The sequence below is a fragment of the Stegostoma tigrinum genome, chromosome 28 (assembly GCF_030684315.1).
Source record: "Stegostoma tigrinum isolate sSteTig4 chromosome 28, sSteTig4.hap1, whole genome shotgun sequence".
Classification (NCBI taxonomy): domain Eukaryota; kingdom Metazoa; phylum Chordata; class Chondrichthyes; order Orectolobiformes; family Stegostomatidae; genus Stegostoma; species Stegostoma tigrinum.
In genome coordinates, this window is record NC_081381.1 from 14,571,385 (window position 1) to 14,588,002 (window position 16,618).

At 43.7% G+C, this 16,618-nt stretch overlaps 1 protein-coding gene across 10 annotated transcripts in view; it reads right to left on the minus strand.

Moving 5' to 3' along the window:
• The window catches only part of pik3cd (phosphatidylinositol-4,5-bisphosphate 3-kinase, catalytic subunit delta), a 216,924-nt gene that overhangs the window by 95,404 nt on the left and 104,902 nt on the right, over positions 1-16,618 (minus strand). Inside the window, exon 1 of one of the 10 annotated variants that reach the window (XM_048561569.2) lies at positions 7,479-7,959. The exons of the other annotated variants lie outside the window; for them this stretch is intronic. The gene's annotated coding sequence lies outside the window, so the exon portion shown is untranslated. Of the gene's footprint in view, positions 1-7,478; positions 7,960-16,618 lie in introns of those variants that run through there. 10 annotated transcript variants of the gene reach the window in all.

Below are 16,618 nucleotides of genomic sequence, written 5' to 3' on the forward strand. Positions count from 1 at the left end.
TTTTTGAGTGATTCTTAGTTCCCACAGCTTATCATTTATTGACAATGACATCTGATGTTACTGTCGGGCAGCAGGAATCAGGTTTGTGAGCAAGGAGAGCTCAGGAAGTATCAGAGGGACTTCCCAGCTGAGCCATTTTGCGACAGAGGCTGGAGGTGGAAGACAGTGAGGAGGGTACAGGAGGATATTCATGACTGCCATGCGTGACCTTTCCCAGAACGCCACTTCTCGGACAGTGTGCTATTCACTATTTCTACCAGTTCCGTGACACTGGCTAAGGGATGTTTGGGGCAATTCACTATCACCAAACCTCCATTGTCTCGGTTTTGCTTTAGGCCTACCAGTGATTAATAGTAGAGACACACCTCCTAAATTGTCTAGAGAGAAGGCATGGTTCTTAGACAACAGGAAGATTAATTTCATTAAAGAACATTGGAACTTTCTAAAAATGCACTCGAAACATTAACTCTATTTCTCTCTCCACAGATGAAGCCAGACCTGCTGAGTTTCTCCAGCAATTTCTGTTTTTGCTATATAACTGCAATATATCCAGTTATTGTTGAATTTGGCACCAGCACACAGGGCTCTTCCAAGGTACAAGTCACAGAAGAATTTGTCCCACCAATAAATTCCAACAAATCATTTAGAGAACCCGATCACTACAGCAGCTTTAGCATATTCCTCTCTATTATTATTTTGCTGCAATAATATATTAGACAGTAGTATTTTATAAGGAAGGGCTGGAGAGGAGAGGGCATAAACAAGACAAGACTCTGTGAGTTAAGCATATGGCACTAATACAGTAGTTCCTAGTGTGGCCAGGATAGGTTTTGATAGCTGGTAATTAGTTAGTTAGCAGCTAGTTTTCTTTCTAAAATAAAATGAGCAAACAATGATAAACTCCGTTTCTGGCTGACTTGTGCGAAGGTGAAACGTCTTTTCCCTAAGATAGGAGAGTTCAAAACTAGGGGGCATATTTTTAAGGTGGGAGGAGAAATGATTTAAAAAGAACACGGACAACTTCTTTTACGCAAAGAGTTTGTTTGTGTGTGGAATGTGCTATCAGAGGAAGTGGTGGATGTGGGTACAATTACAACGTTTAAAAGACATTTGGATAAGTACATGAATAGGAAAGGTTTGAAGGGGTATGGGCCAAACGGGGGCAGGTGGGACTAGTTTCGTTTAGGAACATGGTCAGCATGGACTGGTTGGTCAAGGGTCTGTTTCTGAGCTGTATGACTCCATGAATTTATGATATAATTGTACACAATTACTTCTCTGCAATTCATGTCCCACATTGATTAGTTTGGGCAAATTGTTTTGAACGGTCTTTGAAAATGGTTGTTCACTGTTCAGATGATGCAAATATAGTTAACTGAGCACCAGAAAGGTTCAATGAAGACTCATGCTCACCAAAATGAACAATTCACAGAGGTATTCACACCAGCTCCATACAACTGGTCAGCTGGCTGCCTACCAGCCTTTCCACATTTATTTTTGTACCTATTCATGGGATATAGGCATCACTAGCTAGCCCAGTATTAATTGCCTGGATTTGCATATAGGCCAGACCAGGTAAGCACAGTTGTTTATTTTGCTGAAGGGCATTACTGTACTTTTATCACAATGGTTTAATTGTCATCATTGGGCTTTTAATTCAAAATTTTTATTAAATTCAAATCCCACCATCTGCCATGGTGTCTAGATTAATAGCCCTGTGTTAAATATCACAATGCCTTTACCCTGGAGAGGTGATAAGAAGAAGTAAAACAGATTATGAATCAAGGCGAGGACAAATTAGTTTGAATTTTTTTGGCCATCATTCAGCAAGTAATTCCAAATGGAATTTTCCCACATGTGTTCGAGGGCAAAATTGAAGGGTTATAATATGTACCATTATAAACATGGCTTTGTTTTTAAGAAGAAATTACTCTTTGGTCACGATAAACAAACACATATAATGATGCAGAAAGACCACAGCCTATTTCATTTTTGCTAAATGAGCAACCAATGTATCTGTTTTAGGAAGACCTTTCAAGAGAAATGGGTGCAGAAATACTCAGCTCCTACTGAAGGTGTGCTACACTGCCAGAGATGCCTTCAAGTGGATTAAACCTGAGGCTCTGTTTGCTTTGTCCAACGATGTAAAAGAGCCAAGAGCAGTATTCCAGGGGAGACGAGAGGTTTCCTCAATTTGAACCATCCATTATTTACCCTCCAATCAGTCACTATATGTAATTAAAAAGTCACAATCAGGTTGTTATCAGCTGACTATTTCTGAAAGCTTGCTATGTTGAAATTGACTTACACTTCATACTGACTGTAAAGCATTTTGGAACAGCCAATAGTCACGAAAGACATTATAGATTTGCTACTCTTCTCGCAAGCTGTTTAATTGTGCGACCATTTTCCACACATTGGATGTGAAGAAATTCCTCCCTATATGGAAGTGGCTGATGGCTCCCCACATTCAGCCCATTCTTACCCTTCCAGTTCTTCAAAAGGAACTTCGCTATGTTCTGCTTCAAAAAGGCAGGGGTGCGCTTGCCCCCACACATACACAATGGGGGGTGGGGGAAATGAATGGAAAGGGCAAGGCCAATTTTCCAATCTGTCCAGTTTCTATCTTTCTGGATTTGCTGACTTGCCAAACAAGGGATTCCATTCTTTGTCAGGAAGAAGATTATCCCCACAAAGGGCCAGTTTATCTTCATATGACTGGCATCATCATTTCGGATGAGGGGTCAGCCCAGGATGGGTTAGCTATGTGTGGTGGTTTCTCGACTCAGAAACATTAAAAGTGCCGTTGCACAGAACACACTGCCCGTGTTTCCACACTTTGGAGTTCTGTTACACTTAAGAGAACATCTGCAACAACGAGGGACCCGATCTCCAAGGGTTAAATGGGGAGAGATCATACAAAGTGAAGTTACATTTGCAGGAATTCAGGAGACTGAAAGGTGATGTGGTTGATGTTTTCACAGAATGATTGGGTGGATGGAAACAATTTTCGCTGTACGGGGAGTCTGCAACCAGGGGGTATGATCCAAATATTAGAGACAGGCTTTTGTTCCACATAGAAAGGCTTTTGGAACGTCCTACTGTAAACTGATGTTTTATTAATTGTTCATTTTACAGCTAAGTTTGAAAGGTTTCAGTAAACAATAGGTATTAAGGAACATGGAGCCAGGCGTGTCCACCTACAGACTGGCCATGGACTTATTCAGTAGGAGAAATGGACAGGAGCAGTCTACACACTTCCCTATCCTCAGCTCAACTAATTCCAAATACAACGAATGTCTGAGGCACTTTAAACTATTTTGGTGAGGTAATAAAAAAGCGTTCATAATTGTTAAACATTTATTTCTCATAGACAACCTTTTAACCTTATTTAAATAAATTATGCATTAGAGAAGGGACAAATAATCAGTGCCATTAATTCCTTATGGAGCTTTAGGTTTCCTCTTGTGGGGCAATCGAGAACGAGTTTTAGGATAAAGGGTAACAAAGTGTGAAGCTGGATGAACACAGCAGGCCAAGCAGCATCTCAGGAGCACAAAAGCTGACGTTTCGGGCCTAGACCCTTCATCAGAGAGCTCCAGCTTCACACTTTGTTATCTTGGATTCTCCAGCATCTGCAGTTCCCATTATCTCTGATCACAATTTAGGATAAAGGGTGTCAGATTTAAAACAAAAGTGGTGGGATATTACTTCTCTCAAAGGGCCGTGAATCTGGAATTTACTACCTTAGAGTGCAAGTGGACCATTGAAACCCTGAGTAAATTTGAGGAGGAGGTAGACAGGTTTTTAACTAGTAATGGTTAAAGAGTTACGGAGAATGGGCAGGAAAGTGGAGTTGAGGCCGAGATGAGACCAGCCATGATTGTATCAAATGGTGGAGCAGGTTCAAAAGGCTGAATGGCTTATTCCCACTCCGAGGTCTTCTGTTCTTTAATTGGCTGCTGGCCAAAATTGGAACAGGTACAAGTTTGGAAAACTCCTACCCATGTCATAGAGACACAGGATACTCTCGATCCTTGCCTTCAGTCAAGAAGGAACAAGTTTCAAAGGCAATGCAGACTTGCAGCTGCAAAAGTGATTTCCACTTTGAACAGAATGATATGCATATGTTGAATCAGGCAGCAAATAACTTTTGGAGAATTATAAGGGACTTATCTTTAGTTTGCCACAAACACCAGTTTCCACCTTTCCTTCCTGCACCCTTCCCCTATCCAGGAGCTGACTCCCTACCTTAACGGAAAGAACTGCGGATGCTATAAATCAGGAGCAAAAACAAAAGTTGCTGGAAAAGCTCAGCAGGTCTGGCAGCATCTCGGAAGGAAAACCAGAGTTAACGTTTTGGGTCCGGTGACCCTTCCTCAGAACTGACCCGAAATGTTAACTCTGTACTTCTTCTTTCTCAGATGCTGCCAGACCTGCTGAGTTTTTCCAGCAACTTTGTTTTAGACCCGACCTTAACCAACGGGGATGAAATCAGCTTTTATCCTTTTTGTCCCACTAGGGAAGTGCAACAATAATAAAAAAATAATGAAGGAGGGAGCAGCTAAATAAAAATGGTGCTGTAAGGGGAAACAATGTAGCCCAGCACCTACAGTGCCCACCTGTCCCTAAAGGTATTGAGGGACGGTGAACATGACAAGATCCCACTCCAAGGGCACAATGTAGCTGCAGGGGAGAGGCAGGTCGCAAACTACAACTCCCTCTGTGAAAAGCCCAGTCTTAAATACAAAACCTAACGAGTCTCAGCATCTCCCAGTCAACTCTGGAGCTATTCTTGTGGACCTGCATTTCTAACACTGACATTCACAATCACAGAGAAATACTCAAGCGTTTCCCATCGTGAGAAGTAATTTTCTGAGTGCAGTTACTGTTTTAATGTAGAAAACACGGCAGCCAATTTGTACACAGCGAGCTCCCTCACAGAACAATGAACAAACAGCAGACAATGAGTTTAACTGCTGCTGGCTGAGGGATAAATATTTTGACTTGGATTTCAGAGGAGACTCTAGAACACAGAACATAGAACAGTGCAGGCCCTTTGGCCCACCATGTTGTGCCGGCCTATTATCCTACTAAGATCAATCCACCCTGCATACCCTATATTTTACTATCCTCCATGTGCCTATCCAAAAGTCGCTTAAAAGTCTCTAAAGTGTCTGACACCACTATCACTGCCAGCAGCACATTCCACATGCCCACCACTCTCTGTGTGAAGAAACTACATCTGACATCTCCCCTATACCTTCCTCCAAACGCCTTAAAATTATGCCCCCTTGAAATAGTCATTTCTGCCCTGGGAAAAAGACAAACCACCTAGCCTGCACATCTTTGGGCTGTGGGAGTAAATTGGAACACTCTCCTCTGTGAAATTCTAGCAGGGACATCTTTATATCCACTCGAGAAAGCAGACAGGTGCTCTCTTAACTGCTGTTTCATATTGATACTGAGCAGAAAGGTAAAAGTTCCTGTGGAATCTTGTACATGAAACACAGAAAGCTAGCACACAGGGACAGCAGGTAATTGGGAGGGTGAATGGAATGTTGGTCCTTATTTCAAAGGAGGTTGGAGTGTAACAATAGGGAAGTCTTACTGCAACTACACAAAGTGCTGGGGTGCCCACACCTGGAGTACTGAGAGCAGTTTTGATCCATTATTTAAAGGAAAGATACCATTTCTTTGGAAGCAGCTCAGAGAAGGTTCACTAGGAAATCCTCTGCATAGAGGGATTGTCTTAGAAACAGGAGTTTGGAAGAATGAGGGGTGCTCTCATTGAAACATACAGATTCTACAGGGGCTTGACAGGGTCAGTGCTGAGAGGATGTTTCCCCCCCACAGGAGAGTCTAAGGCCAAAGAGCATTATCTCAGAATAAAGGGGCACCGATTTAAGACTGAGATGACGAGGAATTTCTTCTTTCAGAAGGCCACGAGTCTTGGAAGATTTTGCTGCCATGCGGTGTGGGGGTTGAGTTGTTCTCTATATTTAAGGCCAAGAGAGTTAGATTCTTGATCAGTCAGGAAAACAAGAGTTCAGGGGGTAAAGATCCTATTGAATGGTGGAGCAAGCTCAAGGGGCTCAACAGCCCGTTCTTGCTCTTATCGGCAGCACAGTGGCTCAGTGGTCAGCACTGCTGCTTCACAGCACCAGGGACCTGGGTTCAATTCCACCCTCGGGCAACTGTCTGTGCGGAGTTTGCACATTCTCGCTGTGTCTGCGTGGGTTTCCTCCCATAGTCCAAAGATGTGCAGGTTAAGTGGATTGGCCATGCTAAATTGCCCATAGTGTTCAAGGGATGCCTAGATTAGTGGGGTTAAAGGAGGATGGGTCTGGGTGGCATGCTATGAGGGTCAGTTGGACTTGATGGGCCGAAGGGCCTGTTTCCACACTGTAGGGATTCTGTGATGGTATTTCTTGTGGTTGGAACAGCGAACTTACTCACCTGTAAAAACCTGGCCCAGGCTCTGATATTCTCTGGAAATATATCCTTCAGTGGTCCTGTTGTGGTGATAACTGTAACTTGTCTTGAGCCAGGACTTGCTCCATAGCACTATTAAATTCATGACAAGTCTAAACTTTCCCTGATTTCTCCAGTTTAACATTGAAGTCTTTTTATCCTATAAGCAATGACTGTCTAGTCAATAAGCCCTGGTTACAGTATAATGTCCCCCACTTTAAAACATCAAAAAAAAAGCCTGACTGAGCTTTAACCCTACCCAGCTCTTACTAAATGCAAGACTATTGTTAAATATTTAATAAAGGATCGCAATACTTCAAATCTATAATGCAACACTTGTGTCTGTCATCCACCTTATGATTTCAATGCTGATCAATTGGATTAAAACGTTTTCAAGTTATTCCAAAGTGTAACTAAAGAAGGATATGAAAACAAAGACAGGGATCCAGCTCAACACAATGACTCCTTGGAAGCTGGCCAACAGGAAGGACAAAATGAACAAAATGTATTCCACACGGCTATTACCACAAGCTGAGAAATCTGTTATCAGATTCAACGGAAAGTCTATCAGATGATACCTGGGCTGGTCAGCCAGACAATACAAACAGCATCTACATTATCAGAGCAGCTTGTTACTTTCAACCTGATATTGATCCCTGACAATGCTGTAACCTTCTCAATCATTCCCATCTTCATAAATAAGTAAAATATTCCACAATGCTGTTAGTTAAAAGGGAGGTTATTGTAGATATTGAAGACATCATGTTTTATTACAAATCTCAAATATTTTGTTCTATCTGATGGGCATTCCATTCCAATTTATTTATCTATCAACACTATAAATATATGGAGTTACACAATGGCTAATTATGAAATTATATCAATAATATTGTGCAATCAAAGCATCGCTCTTAATCAATCTGCACCACGCATAAGTTTTTATTTAAAATGTTTTGCACAAAAACTGCCTGTATTAGATATGACTGCAATAAAAACGAACTTGCCTCAGTTCCTGAGTTGGAATGTGGGAAGATTATCAGACCCATACATTGCAATGAACCATCCTGCCGTTGGTTTATCGTAGTGACGAGTAGATTTAAAACCGGGAACAGTCCTCCTTGAAATAGACCTGGGTTCGATTGGAAGTCAGCTTTGCAGCTCAGAAATAGTACAGCGGTTACATCAGACAGGAATAGTGTGCTCGATTGGGAAAAATTAAACTTTGCCTAAAATTCTCAAACCAAGTTGCAATCAACTCCAGCGACAGTTCAAGCCGCAGGTCAAGCATTGAGATCTCACTGGGGCATGCCAGCTGACATGAGTCAAATCTTCAAGCAACCATCCCAGGCAAAATAATACAGTCCAGAGTTTTAACCCTCGCCATAGCTCTGCAATGATACATCTCCGTCTTCCTCACAGGAGATTTACTTCTCTCAGGGATGCTGGCAAATGCAGGAAGTGTTTCTCTCTCTCTCTCACTGTTTCTCAAAGTGCAACTTGAAAACAAAGAGACGAGAGAAACCTCCCCCCCCCCCCCGCCACGCAACATGCAAATTCTTTCCAGCCACAGGAGGCTGGACGTTGATTATGTTAATAAAACAATAACAGCTCCACCCACGGGATCAGTCACACATACAAAAAAAAGGTTGTACTCAACAACAGTGCCGTTTCAAAAACAAAATCAGACAGTTGCCCAGGTTTCTGGATCACTGAAGCAGTGCGTTTGAGTGGTGCCGAATCAGATTGTTTGCAGACACCTTAAACCAACAGCGTTTTGAAGAAGGGTCGTTGGACCCGAAACGTCAACACTCCCCAAAGAATCCGCTCAGTTTCTCCTGCAATTCCTCCGCTTTTGGTTCAAAATGAATGGACTTTCTATTGGAAGTGCAAGGATGCCCTGCTTCTGCAAGGAAACTCTTCAGGGAGTTCGGAAACACTCCATCCCGCCGCGTTCGCAACACAGGGATGTTGGAAACATTCAGAGATAGAGTGAGAGACACTTTCTGCTTCAGCAGCAGGTTAAAAAATGAATGGAAAGCACTATGACCATAATCCAAGGAGGACAGATTGAGGCTGACACATAAAACTGAACCGTCACAGCAGGGCTCTTGTCAGTAGAGGATATTTACATCTATTAGGTCGTCCTATAGTGAGAAGAAATTGAGCTTAATTATCTCTGCGTTCCGCATTTAAAACGTGCACAATGTCAGGGGTAAACATGCAGGAATCTAAGGGCTTCTGAGAAACAACACCATGCCAGGTTGGTGGCTGACAAAAACGGATACTAAGCACATAATTGGGCACGTATCATCCATATAGTGTGAAAGCAGACCGTTCGGCCCATTGAATTCACACTGCCTGCCTGCATAGGGGATCCAATCCAGACCCACATCCATGCCCTATCTCTGCAGTTATCCTGCATTTCTGATACCCTATTCACCTAAAGCTACACATCCCTGGACACTACGGACAATTTCCCAAGGCTAATCCACTCTAACCTTGAGGGTGGCACGGTGGCTCAGTGGTTAGCACTGCAGCCTCACAGCGCCAGGGACCCGGGTTCAACTCCAGCCTCGGGTAACTGTCTGTGCGGAGTTTGCACGTTCTCCCTGTATCTGCGCGGGTTGCCTCCCGCAGTCCAAAGATGTGCAGGCTCGGTGGATCGGCCATGCTAAATTGCCCGTAGTGTTCAGGGGCGTGTGGGATGCTCCAAGGGGCGGTGTGGACGTGCTGAGCCGAAGGGCCGGTTTCCACACTGTAGGGGAATCTAATCTAACCTGCGCATCTTTGGACTGTGGGAGGAAACCCATGATAGGACCCTTCGGATTGCCCCGGGGGCACTGGCTTTGTCCAGGATTTCCAGGCGGGAATGTATCAGAATAATTTACTGGCCGCTAAGTTTCTTTTTAAATTGAATTCTGACGTGAAGCTAGAAGGTGGAGCACATTTTGTCTCTGAGTCTCAGTTTAAGACTGAGGGAGTGCTGCACTGCCACAAGTGATAACTTGCAAATAAAATGTTACACCAAGATTCTGTGTGCCTGTGCCCCAAAACCAAAACCATAAAAACAAATGAGCGAATAAAACTAAACATCCATCAGGTCAAGATTTGACTCTTGGTCTGACTTATTCTAGAGGAACATCAGCTGGGATCATCACATCTGTGAGCATACATGGAGGGAGAAGGGTCCCGAAACGTCAGCTTTCCTGCTCCTCTGATGCTGCCTGACCTGCTGTGTTCCTCCAGCTCCACACCTCCTTATCTCAAATCCAGCATCTGCAGTTCCTTCTATCTCTGGGTTTATCATATATGGAGGGTTGATGCGTAACAGGTTTGTGTCTAATTAATGAGAGCCCAGGGTGGAATTCCTGGCCATCTTACGACTGAGCAGTCAGTTGATTCAGGCTCTAAGATGGACCTACGAAAATTTCCACCCCAAAAGATTAACAGCCATTAACCCAGAGTTTTTCAACTTGAGATTCTCCCCACTCCATTTCTCCAGTGGGAGGGGAATATAGGAAAACCCTGTGAAATTCTCCCTCTACCCTTTAAGCAACTAGCTGACAAACTAAACGAATGATTGGGAAAATTTCAGCTTTGGCTACAAGAGAGTTTTTCCTTGTGTGGGGGAAATGGGGTTGAGGGAAAAGGTGAGAGTGCACATAGAATCATACAGTACAGAAAAGGTCCTTCAGCCCATCCAGTCTGTACTTACAAAAACATGATCTCCAATCAATATGGCAGCGGAGGAGGAAACTCTCAGCCAAATTCTTCTGCTACTTCTGTTTATTTCCCGTTTTCTTCTCTTCCTCCCTTGGTGTTCTCTCCTGAGTTGGAGCCGGCTGGAAGCTCGGAGTGGGGAGGGTCCGTGGGCTGGAGGCTCGGAGTGGGGAGGGTCCGTGGCCTGGAGAGCCGAGCGGAGCAGGGACAATTGTTGGGCTGGGGACCAGTGCGGGCGGTTAGTGGCTTGCGAGCCTGGGCTGACCATGTGAGGAAGCCCCCTGCACCAATCTACTGAAAGACTGTCGTGCTCATCTTTTTTAAACTTTATTCTCATTTTTCTAACTTATACCACAAACAACTGCACATAATGTAACTATTTTCCTTTTGTTCCCCTTTATTTCTTTATTTTGTATCTAAGGTCTTTACCAAGGTACTTTGTACCTAAGATGGTGCCGTGGGGAGACATTATAAACTTTTCACTGTATTCCTGCATTTCTGTACTTGAGCACACATGGCAATAAAGGATATTCTATTCAAACCACCACTGGAATTTTGAACGTTTGGGGAAGATCACTCTATTACATTTCTCTATCAATCTATGAATCAAAAGTACAAACATCATCTGGATGAATTTGACTAATTACTGTCATAGATCAACAAAAGGTCCGCTGGAGCAGTCCATGGGATCTTGTTTCCAGAAGTCTTCAGAGGCACAAAAAGAGTCATAAATGCATTGCATCAGGCCAGGAGACATCTACCAGTGTTTAACAGGCTGGTATCTATCAGATAAATAGGCAGCAAAAGACTGTCAGAGGTTTACAAGTAAATCTACAGTTTAGCAAAAACACCAGTTGCCACCATTCCCTCCTACAGCTTTCCCCTGTCCAGACGCACTGGGGAAGATCTCAGGTCTTTTGTTTAAAAATCTAAACTTCCACCATGTCATTCATGTTATCAAATAAACAATCGATCAGTTGCAGGCACTGACCACGAGGCAATTGCAAAAAATGGGGAAGGGGAACAAGAGAGGAAGCTAAATTAAGTTGGAGTTGGGGGCAGATAATGCACTCCACAGTGCCTGCCTACTCTAAAAGCTTTAAGGAGGTCAGTGAATAGTAAAGACTCCCTCCCCAAGGGCACTCAATGCAAACTCAGCTATAGGACAGGGGTTGCATAGTAATTGGAACCAGGTGGATCCACTGACTATGAGATCTCTGACTGGGGCTATTAACCTGGGCCAATCAGGGAGCCCTGGCTGACAGATATAAATAGGAGATTCAGAAGGGTTCCTCGTTCTAGAGGCTGAGGTGGATGAGCAGATGTAAATAAAGGGTGACTTGGTGATGGGATACCAGCCTCTGTGCAGTTATTTCAAGGCAGGCAGTCACAAACTACAATCCCTCTAGCGTGGGCCTGTTGATGGTTACTTTGGCCAGGCCCAGCATCTGGCCCATGAGGAGACCTTCTGACTGGTGAAGTACACAGACTTTTGGTGTCAATATTTTCTAATCAACCTGTTTAGAGATGTTATGACACAGCTCTGGAGGAGGCAGACTCAAAGCTAGGCTTCCTAATTCAGAGGTATGGATGCTATCACTGTACCACAAGAGCCCTAGATCCTAGCTCCTTCCCTTTTTTTCCTACCAGAGATGCTATTAAGTTCCTCTGAATGGTTTTGTCTGCCAACAAATCACCTGTTTTTCAACTTAAGTGAAAACATCTGGAAAACTAAGGCAAGGGAGGGTAAGCGAGAGGGGGCTGAATCAAAATGGAATTAGAGGGTCTTAAACCCCAGCCTCCCAGTCCAGGCTAGGAACATTACCGCTGTGCCACAAGAGGGCCCCACAATCTCACCTTTTTTCTTTCTCCTGTGAACAGACTTTATTATGATTGCAGCTCTTAAATACAATGTCTAATGGCATTCATTCATTCATTGCATATCGCCTTGTCTCAATCCACTCTGAAACTCCCCCAGCCAACCAACAAGGGAGCTGCACTTCTAACAGTGGCAGCCACCACACCATAGTCCATTTCTTTTGCAGGGAAATTAAAGGTCAGTGCAGACATATTTTACAGTTTTTTTTACACAGACAGATCAGCCATATCTAGCAATGAGAAACTGTCCCCAGTGTGAATACTTTCCTAGCAAGACTCCAACCTCAGATTCCTCAGTCTCCTCACGGCTCCTGTGTGCAGCCAGGGCTCAGTTCTACTGCATGGAAAGGAAAATCCCTCCTTAATGTGGATAACTTACTCATGCGAAAGTGATTAGGCATTCTTTTTCTCCAAAGCAAAGTGGCACAATGTGTTTACACTAAAGCCATAATTAGCCCAGTGTGGGGGCACAACAATGTAGCTGCTCAAGTAAACACATGTGGTTATTACATTATTCCAAATACTTGCACAACAGGAAAGAACACCAATCCAGCGAAGAGTTCAAGGTGATTTTACCTTGCAGCCCTCAGGATATTACTGTCTTGACGCAGCAGAGTAATGGAGTTTTGGGTCCGCAAAGAACAGGATCACGAACACAACGTTTCTATGACAACAGCCTGTACACATGTTGTGTTCTGAAGCACAGGAAGGTGCCTTGGATACAGTCTGACTTGAGGAGGAAGGGCTGCTGGGCAAATCGAGGTGGTAGGGATTTGAGGATTTGAGGCCAGAACCAAGAGCAGGGAGGTATGACACGGTGAGGTGGCAAAGACAAACAGAAGGGGTCTAGCGGCAGAAGTGGGGACAGATGAAGTCAACGTGAACAGCGTGGTAGAGGTGAAGAAACCAGCTTTAGTAACAGAGGGAGAGCAAGGACAGGAAGCTGGGGATCGCGCAGGAAGCCAAAGCGTTGACTGTTCCAGCTGTCTGCGATGTAAAGCAGGAGCATAGGAACAGAAACTGCCCATTCAGCCCTTGAGCTTGTTCCACCGTTCAATAAGATCATGGCTGATCTGGGACCTAACTCCTTACTCCTGCCTTTGACCCATATCCCTTAATACCTCTGCTCAACAAAATTTATCTCAAATTTAAAACTAACAACTGATCCACCTTTCGCTGCTGTTCGTGAAGAGTTCTAAACCTCTGCCAGCCTTTGTGTGAGGAAGTGAGGAAGTTTGACATCATTCAGATGGATCACGTAGTCAAATACAGGAACTTAAATAAATGAACTTCACCATGAGGTTTTTAAACTCATTTAGACCTTGATGTCAAACTATGTAGTCAAAACGCTTAGGTTTATGCAAGAAAGCAGAGAGTGCTACAGCTGGAAGCAAAGCCTGTTCTGTTGGATAAGGATGCCACGAGCAGCATGTTGTTAAATGTTGAGGAGCGAGCGCACAGCTGGCAATAAAGCTGAAGAACTGGACTGGCTGCATCGTCAGATAAGAGAAAATTAAACCAGCCGAAAGTAACTCGTCAGATGGGGACTCCAGAGGGCAGAGACTGGAGGGTGTTATCAGAGGGTAAAGACAGGGGACTATCATGACAATCATTCGAAATGCTGGCAGTGAGTTTGCCAAGTAAGATTGATGGGGCAGAAGAGCCAGGTTTGTTGGTCTAACCAGTTGTACACAGATGCTGACAGACAACAATCTGCTCTAAAATGCCAGTAATTTACACCATTGCTCACTTAATATGCAGAATCCAGCAGTATAGATATATAGCAGCGTGCTGAGTCATTGGCTAGCAATGCCTAAAAGATAAGTGCAAGTTCATGGTCGCCTCTGTTTTGAAGTAAGTGCTTACACAGCATTGTCCAGGTTCCAAGAGGCCTAAGCTCAACAGTTTACATGTAAACTTCAGTACACAAACACTTCAAAACTTATTTGTTTACATAGCAGCTTTATCTGCGGTACGCTTCATCTGTCATTGCTTCTGAGGCCATTTGACCCAGACCCATCAGATTTCATGCTGATACACTGAAGACACGATCCAATTAGCCCCAGTCCCCACAGACCTGCAAAATCATTATCTTTAATTATTTGGCTGATTACACATTTCGGGATATAATTGGGCCGTTCAAACAGACAGAAATACGAGGACACATCAAATGGAGCCCACGCACCTTTGAATATAAGTCTATTTATTTCAATCACTTTGGCTCGCGGCAGCTAGGGTTTTTTTAAAAATATGCTAACATTTTTCCAATCAATTTGATATAAATTGGTGATGTTTCAAGTCTAAACCTTGCGTTTCTGCTCTTGCCTTCATAATGACAGCACCCGCCAGAAGTTAACATGTGATTCTCTGACACTATTTCCCGCTGCTGAATGGTTGCGTTTCATTGTACACCCTGAGTAAACTTGCACGTTATTCTGAACGACCTCTTCCCGAAGCAAGAGGAGATCAAGGAGGGGAGAAAAGAACTATTTGTTGGGTAATTGAGTTAAGGAGGCTGACTTTATGCATTCCGAGATAATTTCCACGCCAGCTCGTGTCGTAGTCAAAAAGCCCAAAGGCTTCATGATGGAATAAAAGCACTATTTTAAGGCAAGGACTGAAGGCGTAGGCAAGGCAAATACCCGATGTACGTGCTTCTAGCGCCTGGCGTATTTTTAGCATGACACCCCCCCCCCCCCAGATTATAAATATTATACACACTTCAAGGCTTCAGGAAGTTGGTTTCAACTCCAGAATGAAACCATGACGGGAAAGGTTTACTTCACTTCTAGGCTTTACAACAGGTGATTCCAAGAGTACGTCCCTGTATTCTCTCTTGTGTTTATATATTTGAGTAACCCCCAACCCCCTCCCCCCCCCCAGCCCCCATTACATTAGTGGCAATCTGAACAACTTCTGTCTCTATTTTTGAATCAATGTTTTTTACAGAAAAAGCAGAAGCACAGGGCTGTACAGCGGGAACCAACAGGTTCTTCATAATTCTAAACATTTCCACTTTTAAGAAATTGCCACCAAAGATAGACAAACACACACACATACATATGTGCACATGCACGCGCGCGCGCACACACGCAGAAATACACGCACACATACAGAGACAAATATGCACACACAAGCACACAGACACACGCACGTGCACACACAGACAAATGCACACACAGATGCACGCACATGCAGACAATACACACACACCGATGCACGTCGCGCACACACACACATACTGAGACAAATATGCACACACAAGCACACAGATGCGCACAAAAACGGACAAATATACACAGACAAATACGCGCACACACAAACAAATACACACCCACACAAATACACATATACACACAGATGCGCACACACACAAATACACACACATAAATACACATACACACAGCACACACACACAAATACACACACACGTACATGCACACACAGACAAATGCACACACAGATGTGCGCACACGCAGACAATACACACACACAGATGTGCACATGCGCGCACACGCAAAAATGCACACACAGATGCACACAAACACACACACACAGATGCACACAGACACACACACACGCACACAGCCAAATACACGTGCGCACACACAGACAAATACACACACAAAGACATAGGCACATAATGCAAGATCACAGGATCATTTCACAACACAGTCTGAGGATCCCATTCTCCTTTTCTTAGAATATTACACAAAGGAATCATGAGCAAGGCTGGAATTTCTTGCCCACCCCTAACCACTGTTGATAGCAATTGAGAGTCAACACCTTTGCTGGGTCTGGGGTCACATGTAGGCAAGACAAGGTAAAGATGGCAGAATTCCTTCCCTAAGAAGGCCTCAGTTCTTTACCAAGAGACAGTGACACAGGTTATAAATTTAAAGACCCAAACAAACTGGGAATTGTGATATAACAAAGTGTAGAGCTGGATGATCACAGCAGGCCAAGCAGCATCTTAGAACTGCGATGACTGGTTAGCTGCTAAATGTGATATTCTTCATTCATTCCTGAGCTACACACAAAGACTGGGGGTGATTTGGAACTCTCCATTTGTTCCTTTTTTAGAATTGAATCCCATCTAATTTTATTTTTCTTTCTTATTCCATTTTTCCTCAGAAACGTGCAAAAATGTGGGAGCAGTAACCTTAGCCAAATACACATTTTTCTTCTTGCGTGTTTTTCTATGTGACAGGTGCTCTATAAATATAAAGATTTACCAAATTTATATTCTTACTACCCTGCGTACCCTATGTTATACTATTATCCATTTGGCTATCCAAGAGTTGCTTAAACGTCCCTAATGTATCTGACTCCACTACCACCACCAGCTGTGCATCCCACACATCACTCTCTGTGTGAAGAACCTACCTCTGACATGATCCCCTATACCTTCCTCCCATCACCGTAAAATCATGCCCCCTCATAATAGTCATTTCCACCCTGGGAAAAAGTCTCTGGCTATCCACTCTGAGAAAATATATTAACTGAGATGATGGCAACATGGTTGACAAAGCGACAGGTTAGAAGG